General features: G+C 38.3%; 1 protein-coding gene and 1 pseudogene across 1 annotated transcript in view; both read right to left on the bottom strand.

The window, feature by feature from the left end:
- The window catches only part of OTOL1 (otolin 1), an 89,606-nt gene extending 67,473 nt beyond the window's left edge, over nucleotides 1-22,133 (bottom strand). Inside the window, exon 1 of the mRNA XM_036219871.1 lies at nucleotides 22,063-22,133. The gene's annotated coding sequence lies outside the window, so the exon portion shown is untranslated. The remainder of the gene's footprint in view (nucleotides 1-22,062) is intronic.
- Nucleotides 12,677-13,417, bottom strand: LOC107510576 (annotated as a pseudogene).
- Nucleotides 22,134-22,559: the final 426 nt, after the last annotated feature.

Genomic DNA, 22,559 nt, shown 5'->3' with positions numbered 1-22,559 from the left:
CTGGCTGGTAGGAGAGCATAATTCTCCAACAGGGAAAACCCCAGGGCCTGAGCCAGAGTAGGGCAAGACCTTGCAAAAGAAGACACTGCAAGAACAGGGCGCAGAGTGGATAAGTGCAGTAACGGAGAGACTTCGAGCCCTGGTTTTAAGGAGGGGGCAGTACCATGACCGGAATTCCTTAGAGTTCATGTACCTCTGTTCCTAGAACGCTGGAACCTCCGATTCCCCCAAACAGAAATCACAGTGGCCTGAGGTGTGAATCCTGCTTTCCCCAGTTGTTCATTCCGCGAGCATTTCTTTAGCATTTCCTAAGTGCTAGGATGTTAAGAAGTCGGAAATAATTGAATGAAGTGCAGACCCTCTAGGAGTTCATTAACCAGTTCCACAATTTACAGCTAATTATTCTGGTTTCCTCATCCCTGAAACTCCTACTTTGTTCATAATTTCTCCTATAACCAATTATTATGCAACTGTCATTGTTTAAATGTATGTTCTCCTTGAGTTATCACTAGCCATTGCTAAGATGTGAATAATTTATTATACTCCTTTTCTAGCTGCATTGTCATGGAGAACACAGAACTCAGAGAACACTATTTCAAATGGAATTTCAGACATCACAAAGGACCACAAGCCAAGGTCCTTCACAGCGCTTAGCAAAAAGGATCCTTCTTCCCTATTTCTCAGATGAAGTTCTGTGCCTCGCAGGTATGGGCAGTACACAATGCTGCACCTGGAGCCACAGGTCACAGAGCTCTTTGTTCTGGAACATCTATTTTACTTGAAGATTTGGAGTAATTTATTGATTTGAAATAGTTTATATTAAAATTCTTATACCCAAACATTATGCAGTAGGATATAAATTGCACACAAATTTTTCATTTACCCAGGGAACTAAATGAGCTTAGCGCTGAGCTGTCTGGGAACATGTAAAAGAGACTGGAGGAGAAGGGAGAGGTAGGTAAGTGTGTCGACTCTCAGATGTACTGCAGGGAGCTTGGCCCATTTAGTCCCCACACGGGTGCAGATATGTCCTGTCCCAGCCAGGAGTCCCAGGCCCGGTCCCTGATCCCACCCTGCTTGCTCCAGCTGATGGTGACAGCCACACAGGTGCTCGGGGGGCAAGGCCGGTGCCAAGAGCATGAGGTTCCTTCAGCTTCAGGCCAGGAGGAACCTTGGGTGGGAGTGGCCAGCTTACTGTGGACTTAGTTTCATTTATAACTCTAAAATATTGAGATAGATGGTATATGGTTTGCTTTCACACTGCAGAATTTGTTCATGTGTTAATAATCCATTTCCAAAAAAAACACCAAGTCAGGGAACCATGTTAAACCAAAGCCCAGTGATGCAGTTTGCAAAAATCCAGAATATGAAAAGTTTACCTGTAGAGTTTTCAAATAAACAAATTGGAAGCGAGGAGAAATGAGGCTATAGAAACTACAGATTACAAGATACTTCAAAAACTACTCAAGCAGCTATACTGCACACCCTTTGCTTGGAATGGAGTCAGGGGACTGTAACAATGATTCGTGAGACAGTTGGGGTAATTTGAATACTGACTGAATATTTGGCAAATCTAAGGAATTATTGTTTTGTTTTTTAACAAAAAACAATGTGGTAATGGCATTAAAGTTACATTTAAAAGTTAATTTTTATCTTTTAGCAAAATCAGTGAAACACTAATGGATAACATGGTATGATTTCTGGAATTGGCTTCAAAATAATCTAGTGGCAAGAAAAAGAAACACGATTAGATAAAGATGAAACAAGACCGATCAGGAATTAACCTTTATTGAAGCTGAAACATGGGATATGAGGGTTCATGATTCTAGTCTCTCTGGTTTTACGTAGATCTTCCACTCTCCCTTCCTCTTTTGCCTCTTTCCTTCCCTCTTTTTTCCCTTCCTTCTGTCCTTCCTTCTAGCCATATCTATACATACTAGACTAGAAGAAAAATAGTAGTTTGTGCAAACAAATGCAGTGCCTTTAGATATTTGAGGAACTCAATTTTTTGAGCCAAATGTTTTCCCGGTGTTAAATAGGGATAGTACTTACATGAAAATATTTACTATATCAAGACAATATATGAAGAAAGGCAATTCCAAATTCAGAATGAGCTTTCATTGAAATTTCACCTTACCAGCTGGGCGACCTTGAGCAAATCATTAAGCGTTGCAGAACCTCAGTGGCAGCTTTCTCACTTGTCAAACCATAATAAAACCACTTTGTTTTGCTTTGTCATGAAGATCAGCAAGAATGTTTGAAAAGTGCCAGGAACATCATAGGTTCTCAGCACACGGACGTTACAACAATTCATTATAGACATTGTCATTCCTATTATTTCCACAGAGATTTAAATCCTTCGAGTAAAAGCAGAAGATACGATACTTGACTTTAAAGGTTTCACATTTTACCATCTTACTAAAGATCTTCTTGCCTTTTCTTTTACAGAAAATAGCTTCCTTTAATCTGAGATAGCAGCCGTAGAAAATAGCAAGCAGTTGAAAGTTTAATATTAAATTTAGGTCTGATAATGAAATTTCCTTTGACTGTTACATTTTATCTTATTCTTATTCCAGCTTCTGACTGAATTTTTTCTGTATACATATTTATCCGCAAGAAAAAACTTACCTCAGTCAGCGTATGTGAAATCCATCCACTTCTTGAAAGTCTAACAATATGAATGTTAAGGAGGACCGTGCATCATCAGCACCACGTGCCCAGCCTGCTCTCTGGGAACGTGGAGAAGTATCCCTCTCCCGCACAAGTTCCGCCCCTCCGTTGGAGCTCTGGTCCCCTCCCCTCTTTGCCTCCTGGAGGACAACACTCCAGCAGGTCTCCCTTCCTCATCTGCTTCTTCAGTTTCTCCCTCACCACTAGATCACTCCCTTGAGCATAAAATACATCTTAATAGCACCTATTTTTTTAAAAAAGAAAACTTTCCCTTGACTCTATGCCCCATTTGGCTTCTGCCCTATCCAGCAGCTTCTCTGTACAGCAGAACACGAAAGAATTGACTGACCCTCACTTTCCACTCTCTCTTCGACTATTCTAATCATCTTTCATCCCCACCACACCCATGAAAGAGCTCTTATCAAGGACCTTCAGCCACGCCAAATGCAATGGGCATTTCTTTGTCCTCATGCATCTTGACCTCTTACTGCATTTTGACCCAGGTGTTCACATTCACCTTCCTGAATCATTTCTTTCTCTCAGCACTCATAGTTCTTCCTAGTATTCCTATTCCAACTCACTTTTTTTTTCTTTTATACCCAGCTGCTAATTATAGAAGCCCAAGAAATCTTCAACCTTCTCTCCTCCCAGACCCCTCTTCCTACCCCAGCGCCACCCACACCACAGATTTTGGCTAGGCACATGGTTTTAAATGCTCTCTATTCACTTATGACAAGCATATTTTTATCTCCAGCCCTGACTTCTCCCCTAGGCTCTGGCCCCATAAATACAATTATTTAACTGATACCCACGTTTGGGTGTCTAATTGGCATTGCAAAGCTAGCATTTCCAAAAGGGAATCTAAATTTCCCTTTAATAATCTCCACCTCTTGGTTACGTGTATAATGGGGAAAAAAAGATCTAAGGACACCAGTAGTTTTGCAAGAGTTGCTTTAAAAATGTTTAGGTTTCATAAATTATTCAACAAAATTATATTATAGACACTGAGCTAAGCGCTGGACACCAAGAAGGATGAAATGGGACTTCCACCATCAAGGAGCTCAACATAGTAAAGTCATAGCTAGATGCTCTGGCTTTAATATCTGCTACTCAACAATTGTCTAAACTTGGCAACTTAAGTCTGGCCTTCAGTTTCCTCAGCTGTAACACGGAAATAATAATAAAATAATAATTATTCTTTTCTCGTGTGATCATTATGAGTATCAAATAAAGTAATATATAATACACACACATATGTATGTGTATGTGTATGCATGTGTATATATATTTATATGTATATATATACACATACACACACACACACACACACACACAAGTGAGGATTTCAGTGCCTGCCTGGCACATTAAAAAAAAAAAACAGTCAATAAATGTTAACTTTTCAATAAGTGGCTAAAATTGTATTTCTATTGTCCCTTAGAATTCAAAGTATCTTTTTTATTATTCCTGGAAGGGAGACAAACTATAAATAAATGTGGAAATTATGCAATACACTTGAGAGTAATACATAAAATAATGTAAGTTCTGAAAGAAAATGTTCTCCAACAAAAGGCCAAACAATTGCCTCATAAACAAAACCTCTATTGCAAGGAATACCTTTTTCTCTATCTTATGGTTACTTTTTTTATCTTACTCATCTTTGTCTTATGGTCATCTCTTTCCTCTCAAGCATTCTCAAACAAATCCCTCTGTGCCCCTCCCATAGCTTTATATTTGTGAGGACTTTACTGACAAGTAAACTTTCTTGTCTCTCTTCAGAGTCTATAAATAATGAATTAATGTCTTCAGGGATAAAGGGAGCATTAATTCTTTCATATACTAGAAATCCCACAACAAAGTCAATGGCATATTGTAATGCTCCCTTAGGCTCACCCTTGACAGAGCATAGGAGGGCAAGTTCTATGTCAGGAAATTCCTCACCAGGACCCAGGAGAGAAACATTAAACTATATCTCTTTTACAAGTGAGGAAATAGATCCACAGAAATTAAGTTTCCTGAGCACCCACAGCTAATGCATGGCAGAGCTGGGATTCAACAGATGCCATTCCTACTACTCATCGTCTTATATCCTCCTTGCACTCTGGGAGACAAAACTGCTCTCCTAGAGCATCCTCGGGACATCGGAAGATCTCTGATCTAACTCAGTGTCATCCAGCCTCCCTGTTCTGGTTCGCTCTTGGGAGATCCTCAGAAATTCATTTACTCTACTTGAGAAACTAAGACTTTGCCAAGGTCTACCCCAGAGTAGGGCTGAACTGCTGAATTTTGATATTCTGAGTTTTTCTCAATCAAAGATGAGAAAGGGTCAGATCGAATCCTGGAGTCAGGCAGGGCAGAACTCCTGGTAAAGGCCAGAAACAAACTTGCCTTGGAAAACAGGAGGAAAGAAGAGGCTCCAGAACCAGAAGACTAGATCCTCTCTGTGGATTCATCATTTTCTAGCAGTGATACCATATGTTGCGCCATTTCTCAGAGCTCCACCTTCCTAATCTAGAAAATGGAGGTAGCAGAACCTTCTGCATATCCAATATCATTACACTGATGATCAAAAGAAGTAATGGAAACAGTCCAGGTGGCTCTCCACAGGAAAATGGATAAATAAACTGCAGTGTGTCCATACAGTAAAATATTTCTCAGCAACCAAAAGAAACAAATTACTGATATATGCGACAACACAGATGACTCTCAAAAGCATTATACTAAGGAAAAAAAGAGATGTAAAAGATTACATGCTTCAATTTGTATAAAATTTTCTAGCAAGAAAATCTAATCAATGATGATAGAAATCAGGGTAGTAATTGCATGGGGCTGAGGTGGGGAGAATTGGCTGAGAAGGGAAACGAGGAAAATTTCTAGATGATAGAAATGTTCTATATCTTGATAGAAGTATGTGCATTTGTCAAGACTCTTCAAATACATGCTAAATATCTACATCCTTCACCATATGTAAATTGACAAGAGAAAAATTCTGAGATGTCCTATATTAAATTATAGCAGGCTAGAGGCTGGGAGGAAGAGACAAGATAAGTTAATCAGTTAACAGAGCTACCAGCAGAAAACCAACAAAAGACTGCTCGCATCCCTGAATGCTTGAAATTTTGAATCAGCTTGCAACAAGTTATTTCAGCTGTTATCTAGAAAGAATAGCCAACCACCAGATGCCTCTGAATCTTGTTTATACATGGACTTTCTCGACTGTTGTCCACAACCAGAACCATCGAATACCATAGAATACTCCTTTCTAATGGACTACACACCAATCTCAGAGCTTTCCCTGATTTACCCTGCCTTTATCTGTAACCAGTGTAAATGCTTTTAACATAACTTACATCTTTATCCCCCAAACTCAATCCATAAAAGAGCCTTATCGACCCCAGGATGGAAGATGTGTTGGTCTCCTAGCCCTGCCGCTGGTGGTTTAGACTGCATACCTGAGGACCTGGTTCTTATTCTGGATAGCATATGGCTCAATAAACCTTTTCTTTCAAGACAGCTTTTGGTGTTAAAGGTTTTTATTTAAGAAATTGTACATTAATACAAGCGGTATACAATATAAAAACCTTTGTAAATAGAAGAGCTTTATTATACAAATGTAAAATGCCACAGTTGCTTACCAAAAAATTAGTCCTCTTTACATCACTGCTTGGTTGACAACCTCATATGAGTGACTTGTGGATGCTCAAAAAAATGCACTTAATTGAGGTTACTTTCTTTTATTATCCAAAGTTTATGATTAGATCTGATTATAGTGTACTTAATTGAGGTCGCTTTCTTTTATTAGCCAAAGTTTATGATTGGATCTGAACATAGTGATTTCTGAGAAAAGCAAATAGCATACAAATAAAGCAACATCAAGTTTAGAAATAATGAGTCATATTCTAATAGCAAATTGGCATATGGGCCATTCCACGGCATATATACACATTCTCTAAATCAGACTACCTAGATATCCACAGGAAAGGGAAGTTGCCTTTTAAAATTTACTCCAAGAAAAGCAAACAGCAATAAAAAGAATAATAGCTTTCATATTGAGTATGCTAGCCTCTTCCAAAATGTTCTTGTTTCTGCTCACAACAGCCTCACAAAGCAGATAGCACTATCTCCATTGCACAGATAAAAAGATCAAGGCTCAGGAGCAGCTAAATTACTTACCGCTAGATATATGCCAGGAATCAAACCTGTGTGTGTCAGGCAACATAGCTTCTTTACTCTATTCTGACAGATTTTATAAGTATTTTCCATTCTTACTTATTGTTCTAATGAGTTATCTTCACAGTTGTAGGTTATTTTCTCATTACATGACAATCATAATAGTAGTATCTAACATTTACTTATCAAGTGTCAGGAATTTAACATGGATTAACTCATTAAACACTTAAAACTTAATAAGAGGTAGACATTATTACTAGCTTGATTTTACAAATAAAGAAATTGTCTAAGAAGAGTAAAAGAACATTCCCAAGATCACGGACAATGCAAATAGCAGAGGCAATATTTGTACCTCCATGAGCACCCAACCATTGCACTATCTTTTCTCAATGCCAGTCAATGGGCAGCTTACATTTGAGAAACTCAACATTCAAGGCATTATACAATAGGATTAAAACCTTTACTTCAGAAAAGAGTAAAATTATTTCCAAGTTTTCTGGGAAAGATCTGCAACCAAAGGCTAGTCCAAGATTGTAAAACAATATACATCTTCTATTTATGTCTAACTTATAACAGCAGTTGGGGCTGTCAGTATATCTACAGTAGATACAAAGACAATAGTACTTTACAAATCTTTATTAACAAGTATCCTAAAAAGGTCACAAGGTTAGAACATGACTCCATCATGATCGATCGTCTCAGCAAATTTCATTCATGTAGCCCGATGCTTCACCTCAATGCCTCCAAATAATGTGTCACATTCTCAAAGTAACTGCTCACTGTGCAATAATAAAAGTAGAATTGGAGGGGAGTGTATAAGAAAGGTTAGAGTGAGCTGGAGAAAAGGAAGAAACCCAAGTGTTTCTGATACTCTCCCTCCTCTTCCCCCTCCTAAAAAATGACTGATCTAAGGCTCATATTCCTATACAGGGCCCTAATAGTTTAGCATCAGAACCACCAGGGGGATGATCTAACAAGTCCCCAGGTGAGGCTAATGCTACTGGTCTACAGACCACACTTCGAGAACCACTTTTCTATATTAATCCCTAGCCAACCTTCACTTAAATATCTCCAACCGCAAGGAACACTGAAGGGAAATTAACACTGTCCACTCAACAAAGCTGGAAGTTACAATTGTATTTATTGACAATGAGGAAATATTACCAAATGTTAAGTATTATAAAAATAAATTCTAAAGATATTTACTTCTGAAATACAAACAAAAAAAGTTGCTGAATTTTACTAAAAAATAAAAGTGCACACTTTTTTAAAAAATAACTATCAGCAAGCCCAGTGCTAAACTGTCCATGTACAAGGTTTATTCCTGATCAGAAGAAAACCCCTACAGACTCAAAAGCTAATATGCAGGTTCTGCATAAACATTGACAGAGTCTCAGTTGAGCTCATTTAGCTTAATAAGTCTCTACCTCCAGTCACAGTGAGAAGCAGAGATCAATAAAAGCTCCATAACGCTTTTCTGTTAGTCTCCAGACTTTCTTTGCACAAAATGATAAAAGATGAGCAAGGGTCAGCACTTTAATAGACTTAGCTCATGCCTGCCTGCTCATTAAAGCTCACTACAGTTACATAGAGGCACATGACACATTTTAGGGGGTTTCTGTGTTTTTCTGGGATCATTTTAGAGATACCCTTCTCTTTCATTTGTTACCAATTCACCAAATTCTAGATATGAAAGGGTCCTTAGAAATCTTTTGGTTTAGCTTTCCATGAGCCTATATTGCAAGGATCTTTCCTACAATATCCTTAAGCGATATAAATCTGTCTGTCTTCAAAAAGATGAAGACACAGATCTTCAAGACTTCTCTTGGAGTAACCTTACCTGGCTCCCTGACCTATTCTTCATGTGATATGCTTGTCGATTAAAGTAAATCTTTCCAACTATGGTACCTAAGACAGCCTTGGAAGGGAGTCAAGACTGCTGAACTAATTAACAAAAATAAAAGCTCCATGAAGGGAGGAAATCAGCCTATGTCTGTCATTGTTGTATGCCAGAGTGGGCAAAGCTGGACATAGGCGCCAATAAACTATTTATTGGATAAATTAATGAGATCATCATAGATATCCATAGCTGCAATACTATTTTTTAATTTTCTAGAATAACTTCAAATGGCGTGTCCTAATACCAATGGTCCTGCAAAGACACAAATTTTGGCTTCAGATCAGAAGGTATTGTATTTTATACCTAAAATACTTGCTAGTGACACTCCAAAGTAGTTAGAGGAAACAAAGTGTCTCAAGCCCTAGATGCAAATATGAAATATTAAATTAAATATTAGTTTTATAAAAATGAGGCTGCCATACAATCAGTAATTCCTCCTCTGGGTATTTATCCAAAGAAAATAAAGGCACTAATGTGAAAAGACATACGCACCCCTATGTTTATCACAGAATTATTTACAGCAACTAAGGTATGGAAACAACCTAGGTGCCCATGGGTGAATGAATTGAATGAATGAATAAAGAAGATGTGGTACATGTATGCAATGAAATATTACTCGGCAATAAAAAAGAATAAAATCTTGCCATTTGTGACAGCATGATGAGCCTAGAGGGTATTATGCTATGTGAAATAAGCCAGACAGACAAAGACAGATACCCTATAATGTTACTTTAATATGGAATATTTAAAAAAAATGAATAAACAAGACAAAACAGAAACAGACCCATAGATGTAGAGAACAAGGTAAAAGTTGCCAAAGGGGAGGAGGATGGGGTGATGAGGACAGAAGGATTTAACTGAATACAGAAGCGAGAATGCATTTTAAGTGTTTTTAGAAGTGTCTGTACACGTTGCAACACGTGTCCACAGCTTGCTTTAATTATGTCCTGGCAGCGACAGTTGGGGACTAGATACCACTCGGCCACCTCTAACTATTGATGTTTGCCATGTTTCAACCCCCAAACAACTTATTAATGGATGCTCGATGAACCAGCTGAGGTCGGCTCACACACAGCAATCCAGAGAGAGGGATCGGGTGCCGGCACGTGCAGAGAGAAGCTGGGGGACGGGGCGGGGACAGCCCCCAAAGGGGCTTGGTTCCTACGTGTTTGGATTCTCCTGGATTTTTGAGGCTGCACCCTGACCTGCATTTCCCTTGAGCTGTTTGAATGAGTTCCTTGTCAAGAGCTGGCTGGGGTTGGGCATTCGAAGGTGGGCTGAAGGATGTCCTTGGGAAACATAGAATTCCAGGTATCTGGCTTCCAGGGTGGGAACAGGGGCTAGAAGGAGAGGAGGCTGAAGGCCCGTGAGCGAGTGATTCGAGGAGGTTATCTCCGGCTTCAGGAGGAGAAAACATTTAAATACATATTTTTATTGTAAATTTTTTTGAATTTTTAGGTTTAGTTGAATCCTAGCAAGTCTCTCACTATATATGAACATAAAATCTATTCAGAAAGAAAATTAGAGCTTTAGTTAACCCATATAATCCCAGATTATAATTTTGCCACTTAAAAAAAACTTTCATTATCAACTTCACTATTAAGGAAGAAAACTAATAACCACTGAGCTCCCTCTATGTGCAAGGCCACGGGAAAGACTCCTTTACAGACATCATCTTTTTTATCACATCAATATGTGCTTTCAGATTGCCAGGTAATCTAGATTCTAGATAGCTATTGAAACCTACAGTAAACCAATTAGGCAACTTCTGTGTTAAATTTAAATTAAACGATTCAATAGCTAAATTGAAATGTAAATTTCTAATACTTAATACACACCTTGCACATGGGTTCAGGGACTAGAATTGAAGAAAATAAACATTGGCTTTAGTAGATGAGAGTAGGAAAGATATTTGCCAGTCAAGTCAAATCAAATACTATTTGATACAGCCCCATAGGACAGGCATTTTAAACACTTTATTACTTCCTCATAAATAAACAAACAAAAAATTCAACCATACGGGCTGCAAGTGATATTTTAAAAGAATACAGAGAGGGCAAGAATGGTCATCCCATCCTTCACAAGAGGCACAGAAGGTCAAAAATGTCCCCTAATACAGAAGGGCTCAAAAAAAAACTGTATCATTTGCCGGGATGATTAAAATGCAGAGTGTCACCCGAGTGCCTTTGCCACTAAAAGCTCCCTCCCATCTCTCATTTTCTATCCTGTCTCTCTTCCCAGCTGAGCCACTTTTTATTCCTCTTTTTATTCTAGGGAAGAATCGTCTGCTTGTATCTCTCCCCATCTTCTCAACATCCCATCCTCGTTTCCCCGCTCTTTTCCTCCCTTCTTTCTCCCCTAGCAGCCATGGTAAATTGAAGCCTTCAATTTTATAGTCCTTGATTGGAAAATTTTATAGTTCTCCCTTAAGAATGCCTCAGCTTTTTAAAAATGAGCCCCAGTCTTGTTTAAAACTTCAAGTTTGTATAATTACTACTAAAATTGTCATGAAATCTGCTAAGTCCAGAAAACCTAGTTCTAAGCCTTCATGAAAGATAACTTTAAGATGGATTTGTGAAAAGCAGATGTTTGCAGCCCTGGAGAAGGAGGACACACTGCAAGAGGGTATGTACCTAGGAATGTTTAACCACTTGTGAAGTCAATCATTGAATTAAAAAATAAATAAATAGATAGCATGATGAAAGAAAAATCCCAGTATGGAAGATTTGGGGCAAATAAAATATGCCATTACTGAGATATAGTGAACTCAAACTATTACATTGTTTAAGTATAAAGAATGAAAACCTGAAGCAGAAAAGAAAAACACAGTCTGTCCTGATGTAAAACATTTTTCAAAAGTAAAGGGAAATTACGAGTGCTCACTTTGTTTCAGCTATTGATCTTCTTAATTGCTCCTTCCTTTGTTATTATTGATTTCAGAATCAAAAAAAGAGGGCTTAGCATTTATTCATTTGTTCGTCCCTCAAATGCCTGCAGTGAGGAGGGGTGAGATGATGGAGAAAAGGATAGTATCTTCTTCCTCTGCAGCTTCTACACTTAGAGACAGCCTCAGAGCCAAGTGCCTCAAAAGGGAGGACACGAATGTTGATATATTACTGACTGAAATGACTTGTCCTGCTTACAAACATCAGAGAACAAAATACTGCTCCAAGATTCCTTGCAACTTTAGAGCCACTATCAGGCCTCACCACAGGTCCTAATTCACACTTCTGTTATTTGTCCCCTGAAATCAGTTCTTTTATTGCTACATGCAATGAGCCCCATTCAGGCTCTGTTCTCCTGGGACCTGAAATATCCTGAGGACTTACGTGTGGACTCACAGTTCCCAAAGACATCCCAGAGAGACTTCAGAGAGCACCCTGTGTCACATCCAAACGCCACTGCAGGAAAAATAGCTTTCACCCTTATAACCTGGAACCGATCATGTATTAGTCACACGATAGTTTGAGGAAAACACCTAGGTAACCTCTTACTCAAAACTGTGTCTCAACTTTCCTCAGCGACTTACTATGGAAACACAGCTTCCTGAAAAAGTCTTTGCCTTCTTATATTTGTCATCTCTAGGAAACGCCTAAATAGAAATGTTGAACAGTTCTATTCCCTCCAAATAAACTCCATTAACTATGTTAATAGAAGATAAGGTTAACATGAAATACAACCCAAGTAGTTCAAATATTTTACTGTAAATAGTCATGTTACCTACTACCTATTTTATCACAGTTACTGACAAATTAAAACCAAAACCAAACCCAAACAACTCTTTTTTCTCCAGGTCCAGCAAATTTAATACACAAGTCTCGAAAGTCAATGGCGAAGACAATGTGAATGAAATAAAACAAAGTCAGAGGAAGAGGGCCACAGAGGGAGGAGCTGTAAGTGGGGAAGTTCGCTGGGGCAGGAGCTGTCCTCCCTTGAGCGTCATATCTCATCCAAGCCGTAGTCCTCCTTGGGGAAGTCTTCCACTGTCACAACTGATGGCCTGACAAAGGCACCTACTTGGCCTGGCATTTGAAGTAGCACTTTCCATTCACACTGCCATCGTTTGTTCCTAGTGGCTCCTCATAGTGGACACCAAGCTAGTAGCCAGGCTTGAAATCTGTGCATCCTACGTACAGGGCAGTGCCCGGGTGAGGGGACCTCCCAGATGCCGGCGCCTCACAGCCGCTGCCCACAGGGATGGCACCGGCCTGGGCCTTCTCCTCTATGGGGCGCTGGAGGGACTTAGCCTCTCCCTGTGCCCGCGCCTCTTTGTTGTACCGGCCAAGCTTGCTGCCCTTCAGGAAAGAGTGAACTGAGTCTTGCCTCAGGTAATAGTCTTCTTATGAGAGCTTGTATTTCTCCACCCTGGACACATCCTCATACTCTCTAAGACCAGCACCACTCTGGTCTATAACAAGGATGCGGCAGCCATCATCAGGATGTGAGCCCAGCCAGGCGCTTTCCCGGCTCAGCTTGTTTCGCTGTACGACTTGTTTGTCATCAGCACCAAACAGCTCCAGTTCCGTGCAAGAAGCACGGCTGCACACCACAAGCCCTAGTTTACACTTGAACTCAACTGCCATAGGGCTGTGACTGTACCTCTTCTCGGAGAGAAAGCTATTGAAAGAGCCGCTGATGAAAATGGTCACTGTGGGCGCCAAAAAAGCCGGTCACCTCCATCTCGCCACACCCTGCCGGGGCCCGCAGCCCGGTCTGCCCCCAAACGCAAAACTTTTTAAAGATTCTCTCTCATTTTCTGGCTAAGTCACTTCCTAATAAACAACTTGTCTCTCATAACAACCTCAGATTCAGAAGTCGAGCTCAGCAAAATTACCAATTTCCTGGACCTCTAGAATCATTTGAATATAATGAAGTTACAATTGTTACACTCAAATATGCTGAGTCTATTTTGTGGCCTCTGTTAAATGTTTACCTTTCCTTTATATTCATTGGTTTGACTCTCAAACAATTAATAAAATAATGAATGTATGGTTAAGAGTGGTTCAACTCTCATCTTCATCTGCAAGTTCTACTGTGTTTCACTCCCATCTCGGAAGTCCCCTGCCCCTACTTATGTTTTCCTACAAAGAAACAATGCTCTGTTATCACAGATTTTAACCTGGCTCCCTTGAGAAGTGCTTCCTGGAGTATTAGGTTATTTCTTTTTTAGCCATTTATAATCGAAAATTTCTTCAGCTTGAGCCCAGACATCTTGAGCCACCATCATTCATCCACTTCAGAACTGAAAGTCATGAGTCGACCACAGTGGTTCCTTCTAGGCCACAATGTGTGATACCCTTAATGACGAACCTCCCATTTTCATCGTTAAGAAATTCTCAGTGGTCCTCCTTTCCCTTTCTAATAAGAATTATGTAATCAGGTGTCTAGCACTCTCCTCTTGGTCCATTTGGATCCCTCACTTTGACAATGTGTTCCTGGTTGGTAAGCGTTCTCAGTAAATGCTAGATACACATTCCCTGCTATTCTTTTAATTGCAGTAATTTAACATCTGTTTAGTCCATCAAGGGCTTCTCTATTGGATGCTCAACCAAACGTTTAACTGAATGCTCAGTTCTAAAGCCTGAAGCAGAGATGTTCTAGGAGGTGTCAACTCATAAAAAACACCGCTTCCATTGAAACATAAGTAGAAAAGAGTCTAGATGATTTGCTACATCTTTAACTCCATCTCTGGTAATCAGATCTTAATATTCATTAAGTCAAGATTCTCACATTAATGAGTCACTCAAATGTGACATAGAGATAACTGTAAGCCGCTTTTCCAAACTCTTTGTTAACTTAGGAGTTCAAAAAAGAAATATATTTGCTGAGTGAAACCCTTCTTTTAGCCCTAAAGGAGCTAGATGATATGACGATATACATTTTAATGCAATACAATAAAAATCACTTGGTGCCACTTTTCCTCCTGATTTTTTTCCATGTGCTTCTTAGCTTAAAGGCTTTTAGAATTAATACAACGATAAAGGACAATTCTGAACTGTGCTCTAATTTCATATTTGACATGAACCGAGTCCCTTTGGCCATGCCTGCTTGGCCTTAATATATCATGCATAAGTTAACTTTCTAATTAAATGGGGTTAATATTTTTTGTTTTCTTAATGGGATGCTGTAGTAAAAAGAAAATATTATGAACTTTCTATGGATCTGAAAGTAATTTCTCAATTCACTTCAATAAGTGCAAAGACTGTCAACCACAATTCAAGATACTAAATTGGATAGGAAGGATGCAGGGTTGACTAAGACATGGTTCCTGGACATTACTGAGTTTCATTCATATTTGGAGTTTAGAACAAGAGTTAAGAAAAAAAAGAAGGGCAAGACTTGTACACTGAAAACTACAAAACACTGCTGAAAAAAGTCAAGATCTAAATAAATGGAAATAAATCCTATGTACATGGATCAGAAGACTTAATATTTCAAAGATAATATACTCCCAAATTGATCTACAGATTCAATCTATAGAAAGGGATAGAAAATCCCTATCAAAATTTAAGCTGCATTTTTCACAAAAATTGACAAGCTGGTTCTAAAATTTATATGAAATATAAAAGATTGTTTTGAACAAAATTAGACAAACTAGTATCTCCCAATTTCAAAACTTATAACTACAAAATGAATGTCAAGCTACAGTAAGCCAAATAATATGATATGGCTTGTATCTAGATTTATTGATTGGTAGAATAAAATTGAATGTCCAGAAATAATCCCTTACATTATGGTTGTCAGTTTGAGCTGCTATAACAAAATACCATAAACTAGATGGCTGATAAGCAATAAAAATTTATTTCTCACAATTTTGGGGGCTGAAAGTCCAAAAAATCAGGGTGCCAGTGTGGTCAAGTTCTGGTGAAAGCTCTCTTCCAGACTGTCAACTTGTTATATCATCATATGTTGGGGGGGGGGGAAAAAAAACCTAGCTCTCTGGCCTCTTCTTACAGGGTATTAATTCCATTCATAAGAGCTCCAACCTCTTGACCTAATTATCTCCCAAAGGCCCCAATTTCAAATACCACTGGTAATCCATCACAATAAGGATTAGATTTCAATATATGAATTGGGAGTTGGGGTACATAAACATCCAGTTTATAACAAGGGTCCGTTGATGTCGGCAAGAATGCTAAGACTATCCAAAGGGAAAAAAATAGTCTTTTCAGCAAATGTTGCTGGGACAACATGATACCCACATGCAAAAGAATGAATTTGAATACCTACCTCACACACTGTGAACAAAGATTAACTCAAAATGGATCACACACCTAATTGTAAATTCTAAAACTCTAAAATTTTTAGAAGAAAATGAGAAGTAAATCTTCATGACCTTGGGTTAGCAATGATTCCTTACATATAACAACAAAGCACAAGAAAGAGAACAAATAAAAAAGAGATAAATTAGACTGTATTGAAATTTATTAAAAACTTTAATGCCTTAAAGAATACCACCAAGAAAATGAAAAGACAACCCATAGGGTTGGGAGGAAATGTTTGCAAATCATATCTGACAAGGGACATATCCAGAATATATAAAAATCTCTTACAAATCAACAATTAAAAGGACCCAATTAAATAACCTAATTAAAAATGAGCAAAGAAATTGAAAAGACATTTCTCCAAATATATACAAACAACCAGCAAACACATGAAAAAAATGCTCAGTATATTTATTCATTAGGAAAATGCAAATCAAAACCACAGTGAGATACCAGAATGGTTAAAATCACAAATACAAACAATAACATGTGATGACCAAGATATAAAGAAATTGGAACCCTCGTACATTACTGGTGCAAATGTAGAACAGTGCACGCACTTTTGAAAATTGTTTGGCAATACTCCAAAAAGTTAAACATAGAGCTGTTATATGATCCAGCCGTTCTACTTCTAGATATATACCCAAGAGAAATGCACATATATGTCCACACAAAAAGGTGCATACAAATGTTGATAGCAGCATTAGCGATAACAGCCCAAAAGTCAAAATGACCCAAATGCCCCTCAAAGGATGAATGGATAAATAACATGTGGTATAGCCACACAGTAGGATATTATTCAGCAATTAGAAGAAATGAATAACTGATAAACACTATGTGAATAAACCTTGAAAATACTATGCTAAATAAACCAGTCACAAAGACCACATGATTTCATTTAAATGAAATGTCCAGAACAGGCAAATCTGTACAGACAGAAAGTTACTAAGTGGTTGCCTAAGCCAGGAGGTATGGATGAAGGAATGGGAAGTCACTACTAAAGAATATGAGATTTCTTTTTGGGGTCATGAAAATATTCTGAGATTAGATACTGATGATATTTACACAACTCTGCAAGCACACTAAAAACCACTGAACTGTCTTATAAATAATTGAATTTTATGGTATGTGAATTACATCTCAATATGTTGTTTAAAAAAAATAACAGGAAGAAAAGCATGACAGCCATTTAAAAAATAAAAAATGGAGATCAATATAAGCTTTTGGTCGCTATTTGCACTGATTCAGTTTCAGCTTACACAAGCAATGGCATGTAGTGACCTGCCTGATGTTTAAAAGTCTGGTCCTATTGAAAAGAATGTCTTTGATGATTATTACACGGTTTGTGAGATGCTTCACCAAATTCCCCTGATGTGTCCCATAAAACTGTCATATCGAGTTTAAATACAGGTCACTAGATCAGATATTGAAGACTGGGACAGACTACCCAAAAAGGACTATGGCTTCATTTCTGGTTGCCACATGTTTCCACGAGCTTCTTTTCCTGTTGTTTACTTTTGATGTCTGAATTTTCTTGTTGCCTTATCTTCTTATTGTCACCCTAGGTTTGTTCATTTTATTCCTAATAGCAAACCTGACCTGAAAATTTAATTTGACAGTAATTAAAAATAACACATTTACAATGAATGCCAAATGCTCCACAGAAAAATGTCACAACATTAGAGCAGCTATGGATTTTCATAGTACATAAGAGTAAGAGAAAGTTGTTGTATTGAAAATGGGTGACAACTCACTCAGTGGGGATCAGGCAATAATGAGGCTGAAGTTCTTCCTTCCTCACTACACAACTATCCCTTACAGCTGAAGAGTTTTATTCCAAGATAAGAATAGAAATCAGAAGATTATTGCTAATTAAAAGCTTAAAAGAAGCAATAAATCCCTTAGCAAAGACAAAGTAAGTTTGTTTTGGGCAGAGATGCAGTTACATGACAAAATCCGAAGTAAAATGGTTTATTCATTCATTCAAAATATTTGGCCACAGTGATAATCAATTTTATGTGTCAATTAGACTGGGCCTTGGGGTACTCAGAAATCTGTTCAAACATTATTATGAATGTGTCTGTGAGGGTGTTTCTAGATGAGATTAACATTAGAACCTGTAGACTGATCAAAGCAAATTGCTCTCCCAAATGTGGGTGAGCCTAATCCAATCGTTTATAGACTCAGCAGAACAAAAATGCTGAATAAGAGGTAACTTCTCCTGCCTGACTGTTGACTTGGGTATCAGTCTTTTCCTGCCTGCAGACTAGAACTGGAAAATCAACTCTTTTTGAGTCTCAAGCTTGCCAACTTTTGAATTGAAATTTATACTATCAGCTTTCTTGGGTCTCCAGCCTGCCAACTATAAATCCTGGGACTTCTCAGCCTTCATAATCAAGTGAGCCAATTCTTTATATCTCTCTCTCCCCCATCCCTCCACTCCTTCGATAGATAGATGTTAGATAGATAGATAGATAGATAGATAGATAGATAGATAGATAGATAGATAGATGAATGATAGATGAAAGATGATAGAATGGTAGGTAATAGATGATAATAATAATAGATGATGGATAATTGGTTCTGTTTCTGTGAGAACTCTGAAAAATAGAGCAACTGTAGACCAATTTGTATTTCAGATATTGAGAGTTCTATCATTACTATCCTCAATTAATTAATCTCTCATAAAATAGGAAGTTTGTATCTTTAAGCTAATTTCTACTTCAAAACCCAAACATTTTTATTTTTTATCAACTACTATTTTAGTAAAAGTCTTTAAAGAAATGAGGGAATTGAAGAATTTTGTCTTTAAATATGTAATACTGAATTAAAGTATATTTCATATTGGTCCAGAATATTAGAGTAAACAATGGGTCTCCTTAAAAAAAAAAAAAAAAAGGTCTGTAGAAAACACAGTTGAGTAAGTCATAGTTACTTGGTACCAAAAAAAAAAAAAGAAAAAGAGGAAAAAGAGGAGATGAGGAGATAGGAAGGAAGAGAAGGATGCACCAAGGACGGAGGAAGGAGAGTCACAAATTCTGAAAGACTAGTTTAAAACTATATATGTTATAAAAATAAAACATTTTTAAAGTAAAATAGATGTATTAAGCATTTTGTAAGGGCCAGCTACTGAGCTAACTGCTGTGAAAAATTATATAAACAGAGCCATTTTCAAATGAAGTTGGACCCACCATCCCAAAGGAACTGCCTTGCACATCTTACTCCTTAAACATTTGGAATGTTCAAACTGGGTAAAATAACTTTTGAACTGGGCCAAATCAACACTGTATTACAAACAACTGTTTGTAGAGCTAACAGGAAAGCAGACATCCTGACTATAGGACTGAAAATTAAAGATAATCTTTAGAATCAGTAAACAGCCATGTAGAGCTAAAGAATAATTTAGCTTATTAGCACCAATAGAAATTCCTACCTTCTATTCATGAAATTATTTCCTTTCCCTTCTCGTGAAAACCCCTTGCCTTCACCCTATAATAAGTTTTGGGTTTTTGCCTGAATCAGTGCTTTCTTTGGATCTCAAATAAATACTCGATTTCCTCTTACTTTGGCTTTTTATTTTAAAGTCAACACTACTTTACATGCATTAAAATCTCACTGAACTCTCAAAACAAAAATAGTAAACACTTATGGGATAGTTACTCAGTGTCAGGTACTTTTCTACATGCTTTTTGTATATTAACACAAATAATTCAATGTTTATTATCTTTTATGGCAAATGAGAAAATTGAAGCTTTAGAGAGGTTTAAGTAAGCTATCCTCATTTGCAACTTAAATTCACAAGTTAAGTGGTCAAATTGAGATTTAAATAGGAAGGTATGGATCCAACATCCATTCTCTTAAGCAGAATAACACAACCACCTTCTCTGAGATATATGATATGTGAGAAGTCATGGAAAATTTGTTTTAAAGTGTATTGAGTAAAAAGACTGGTTTTCGTGTCCAACTCTTAAAGTTTTTTCACCTTAGAAAGTGTTATATCCTCTCTGATTTTTGGTTTGCTGTCCATAAAAATGAAATAAAAGATACTGCTTTGGAAAAGGTCCTACTCATGGCAAGAAAAAGAGATGACTTATGGAAACCTTGGTGGTAATAGTTCAATAAATGATAGTCATTATCATCATTATTATTTTTATCATTATTATTATTCTTTTAAAGTTTGGCAGAGTTCAAAGACCCAAGCCATACAACTTTCCTGATTCGTTTGCTTTGTTTTCAACCTGACGGTTCTAGTTAATGAAGAAAATAAATTCTACATTGATAGAGGGAAATTAAAACAAAAGAATTGATAGTAATGGAGGATATCAGGTGCATCTTTATAACAATATAACTGGGAGGGGAAAAATATTTCCAGTTTACAGAAAAACAGAATTACCCCCCTATTCTGAGAAAAAAAGGTAAAGGTAAGATTATTAATGAGCTTTCTCTTTACTAGCCAGAAGGAAATTGGTTCCTTTAATTGATTAATGTGTTTCAGTAATTTATCAAAGTACCTGGTTTAACCATGATATGGTTCTAGAGAAGTTAGCTGGTTTGGCCAAAGGTACATAGGTAGTTGGTGATACAGTGAAGACTAGCATATGTAACTTCATTAACATATGACAATCTCTTCAAATACTTTCGAATTCTATTGAATAGTATAAAGAAATTAAATAATATTTTATGTCAGTGTAAAAGTAAAGAGTTTGTAACTTTTCATTTGTGCTTCTCTTTAATATAGATTTAAAGCATTTTGAAATTTCCAATTGTATATCAATCAGAGGGAATTTTTGTTGTTAATTTTATCCTTACTGCATTTTGATGGATCATGTAATCTTTATGATTACTGCCTTTTAAATTGTGTTGATCCTTATTTGGTGATTTAGTTAAGTTTTGAAAACGTTCTATGTTTGCATAGGAAAAAACATCTATTCTCCATTTGGAAGTACAAAGATAGACATAAAGGTGTATTTGTGTTTGATTATATTACATATGTGTCATTTAAGATTATTTTTAATGGTCAGGTTGCTTCTGATAGCTGTACCACTGTCTCCCATCCTCCAGCTGGAGTCATTGCGAGGTCTCATACCTATGTCACAAACCTTTGGCAGGAACTGGGGGGAAGATGTCATTATCTAGTGAGAAAACTAGATAATGAGTAATGAGACCTACAAACTAGTATATATTGGCCCTACCACGAAATGGGCTTGGCAACCCTGGACAACTCACTCTCCAGATGAGGAAACCAGTTTTCCAGTTAGTTACTCATCTCTCCCAAAGGAGGAAGTCACACTTGTTCTGCCAACATTATCAGGTTTTTCAGGAGAAGCCAGGAGATAAGAAAAGTAAACAATATAAAGCAGTAAAGAAATTTAAAAAATACTAAGTGTTTGCTAATACTTATATAAAGGTGAAGGAAAAGATAACAAACAATGTACGACTGACTACACAGGCCTCAAGGTGCTCAGTTTCTATTGGTTCTCTTCCTTGGCCCAGACCGCCTTCAGCTTCCTTTGGGGACAGCTCCTCTCCTGCTCAGAGAAACCCCAGCCTAATAACGTGTGTCCTGCTCTATGCAGCACCAGCAGCTTGGAACCTGCCTGAAGCATGCTGTGAAAACGAGCAGAAGCCTGCCAGCAGCTAAAACTCGTGCTTCAGCCGAGTCAGCCCTGGCGGAGCATGTGCAGTGTCTCTTCAGGCAGTGAGGACTGACTGTCGGGATGTCACCTAAACGCTCGTTAATCAAAAGGTTTTCGCTCCCGGACACCTCTGGTCTTAGACCTAAGGAGTTTCGATACGGAGATATATTCAGGGTTGAGAGCCTCAGGGGCCTCTCTGTTCTCAGCAAGCAGCCTCGGAGTTAAATCTAAGCACTCTTCCCTGCGTAGAGAAGGGATCAGTGGTGTCCTAGATGCATTTTTTTCAGGATAGATGGTCTTCGAGGTCCCAAACCTCCTCCTCCGAAAGATAATTGAGCACAAGCGCTGGGCACGCCCGCCCCGCGGCCGCGGAGCCCGCGCCACGCGTGTCTGCATCACCGAGTCGCCTCTTTCCCCAATTTACCTTCCTGCTGCAGTCCGGGCCCAAATAAATTCTCTTCACTTGTGAGTGAGCACACACAAGTTCTCGGGGCACGATCCTTCCATCTGTCTCCCCAAGGGAGTCCAGCTTTTCAACGATTAACCTCCCAGCCACTGGGTGGAAGGAAGGTGTCAGGATGGAGGGCGTGGGGCAGGGAGAGATGTTTTGCACATTCAAGGGCACAAAAAATTAGCAGCCAGCGCTAAATAGGTTTGCTTCTTTTAGTCTTTAACAAACAAATGCAGTCAGATACCTACTCGGACGACTGCTGCCCGGGCAGGGAGCCCTGGGCTCACTTTGCAGCTGGGGATGAGTTTCACACCGCAGTCTGCTAAGCGTACACCGGGTTGCCGAAGTCTGCGGATAGATGGACTCTGGACACAGGCTCTCCCTGGGCGGGTTAATGTTGGCTCCGGCTAAAGCCCCAAAGCTTCCACCTGCACCTCCCGTTTATCTGCTCCCCTCCACCCCTAGCAAAG

The sequence above is a fragment of the Rousettus aegyptiacus genome, unplaced genomic scaffold (genome assembly GCF_014176215.1).
Source record: "Rousettus aegyptiacus isolate mRouAeg1 unplaced genomic scaffold, mRouAeg1.p scaffold_m13_p_4, whole genome shotgun sequence".
Classification (NCBI taxonomy): domain Eukaryota; kingdom Metazoa; phylum Chordata; class Mammalia; order Chiroptera; family Pteropodidae; genus Rousettus; species Rousettus aegyptiacus.
Note: the sequence above shows the minus strand (reverse complement) of the source record. Positions and strands in the feature narration are given on the sequence as shown.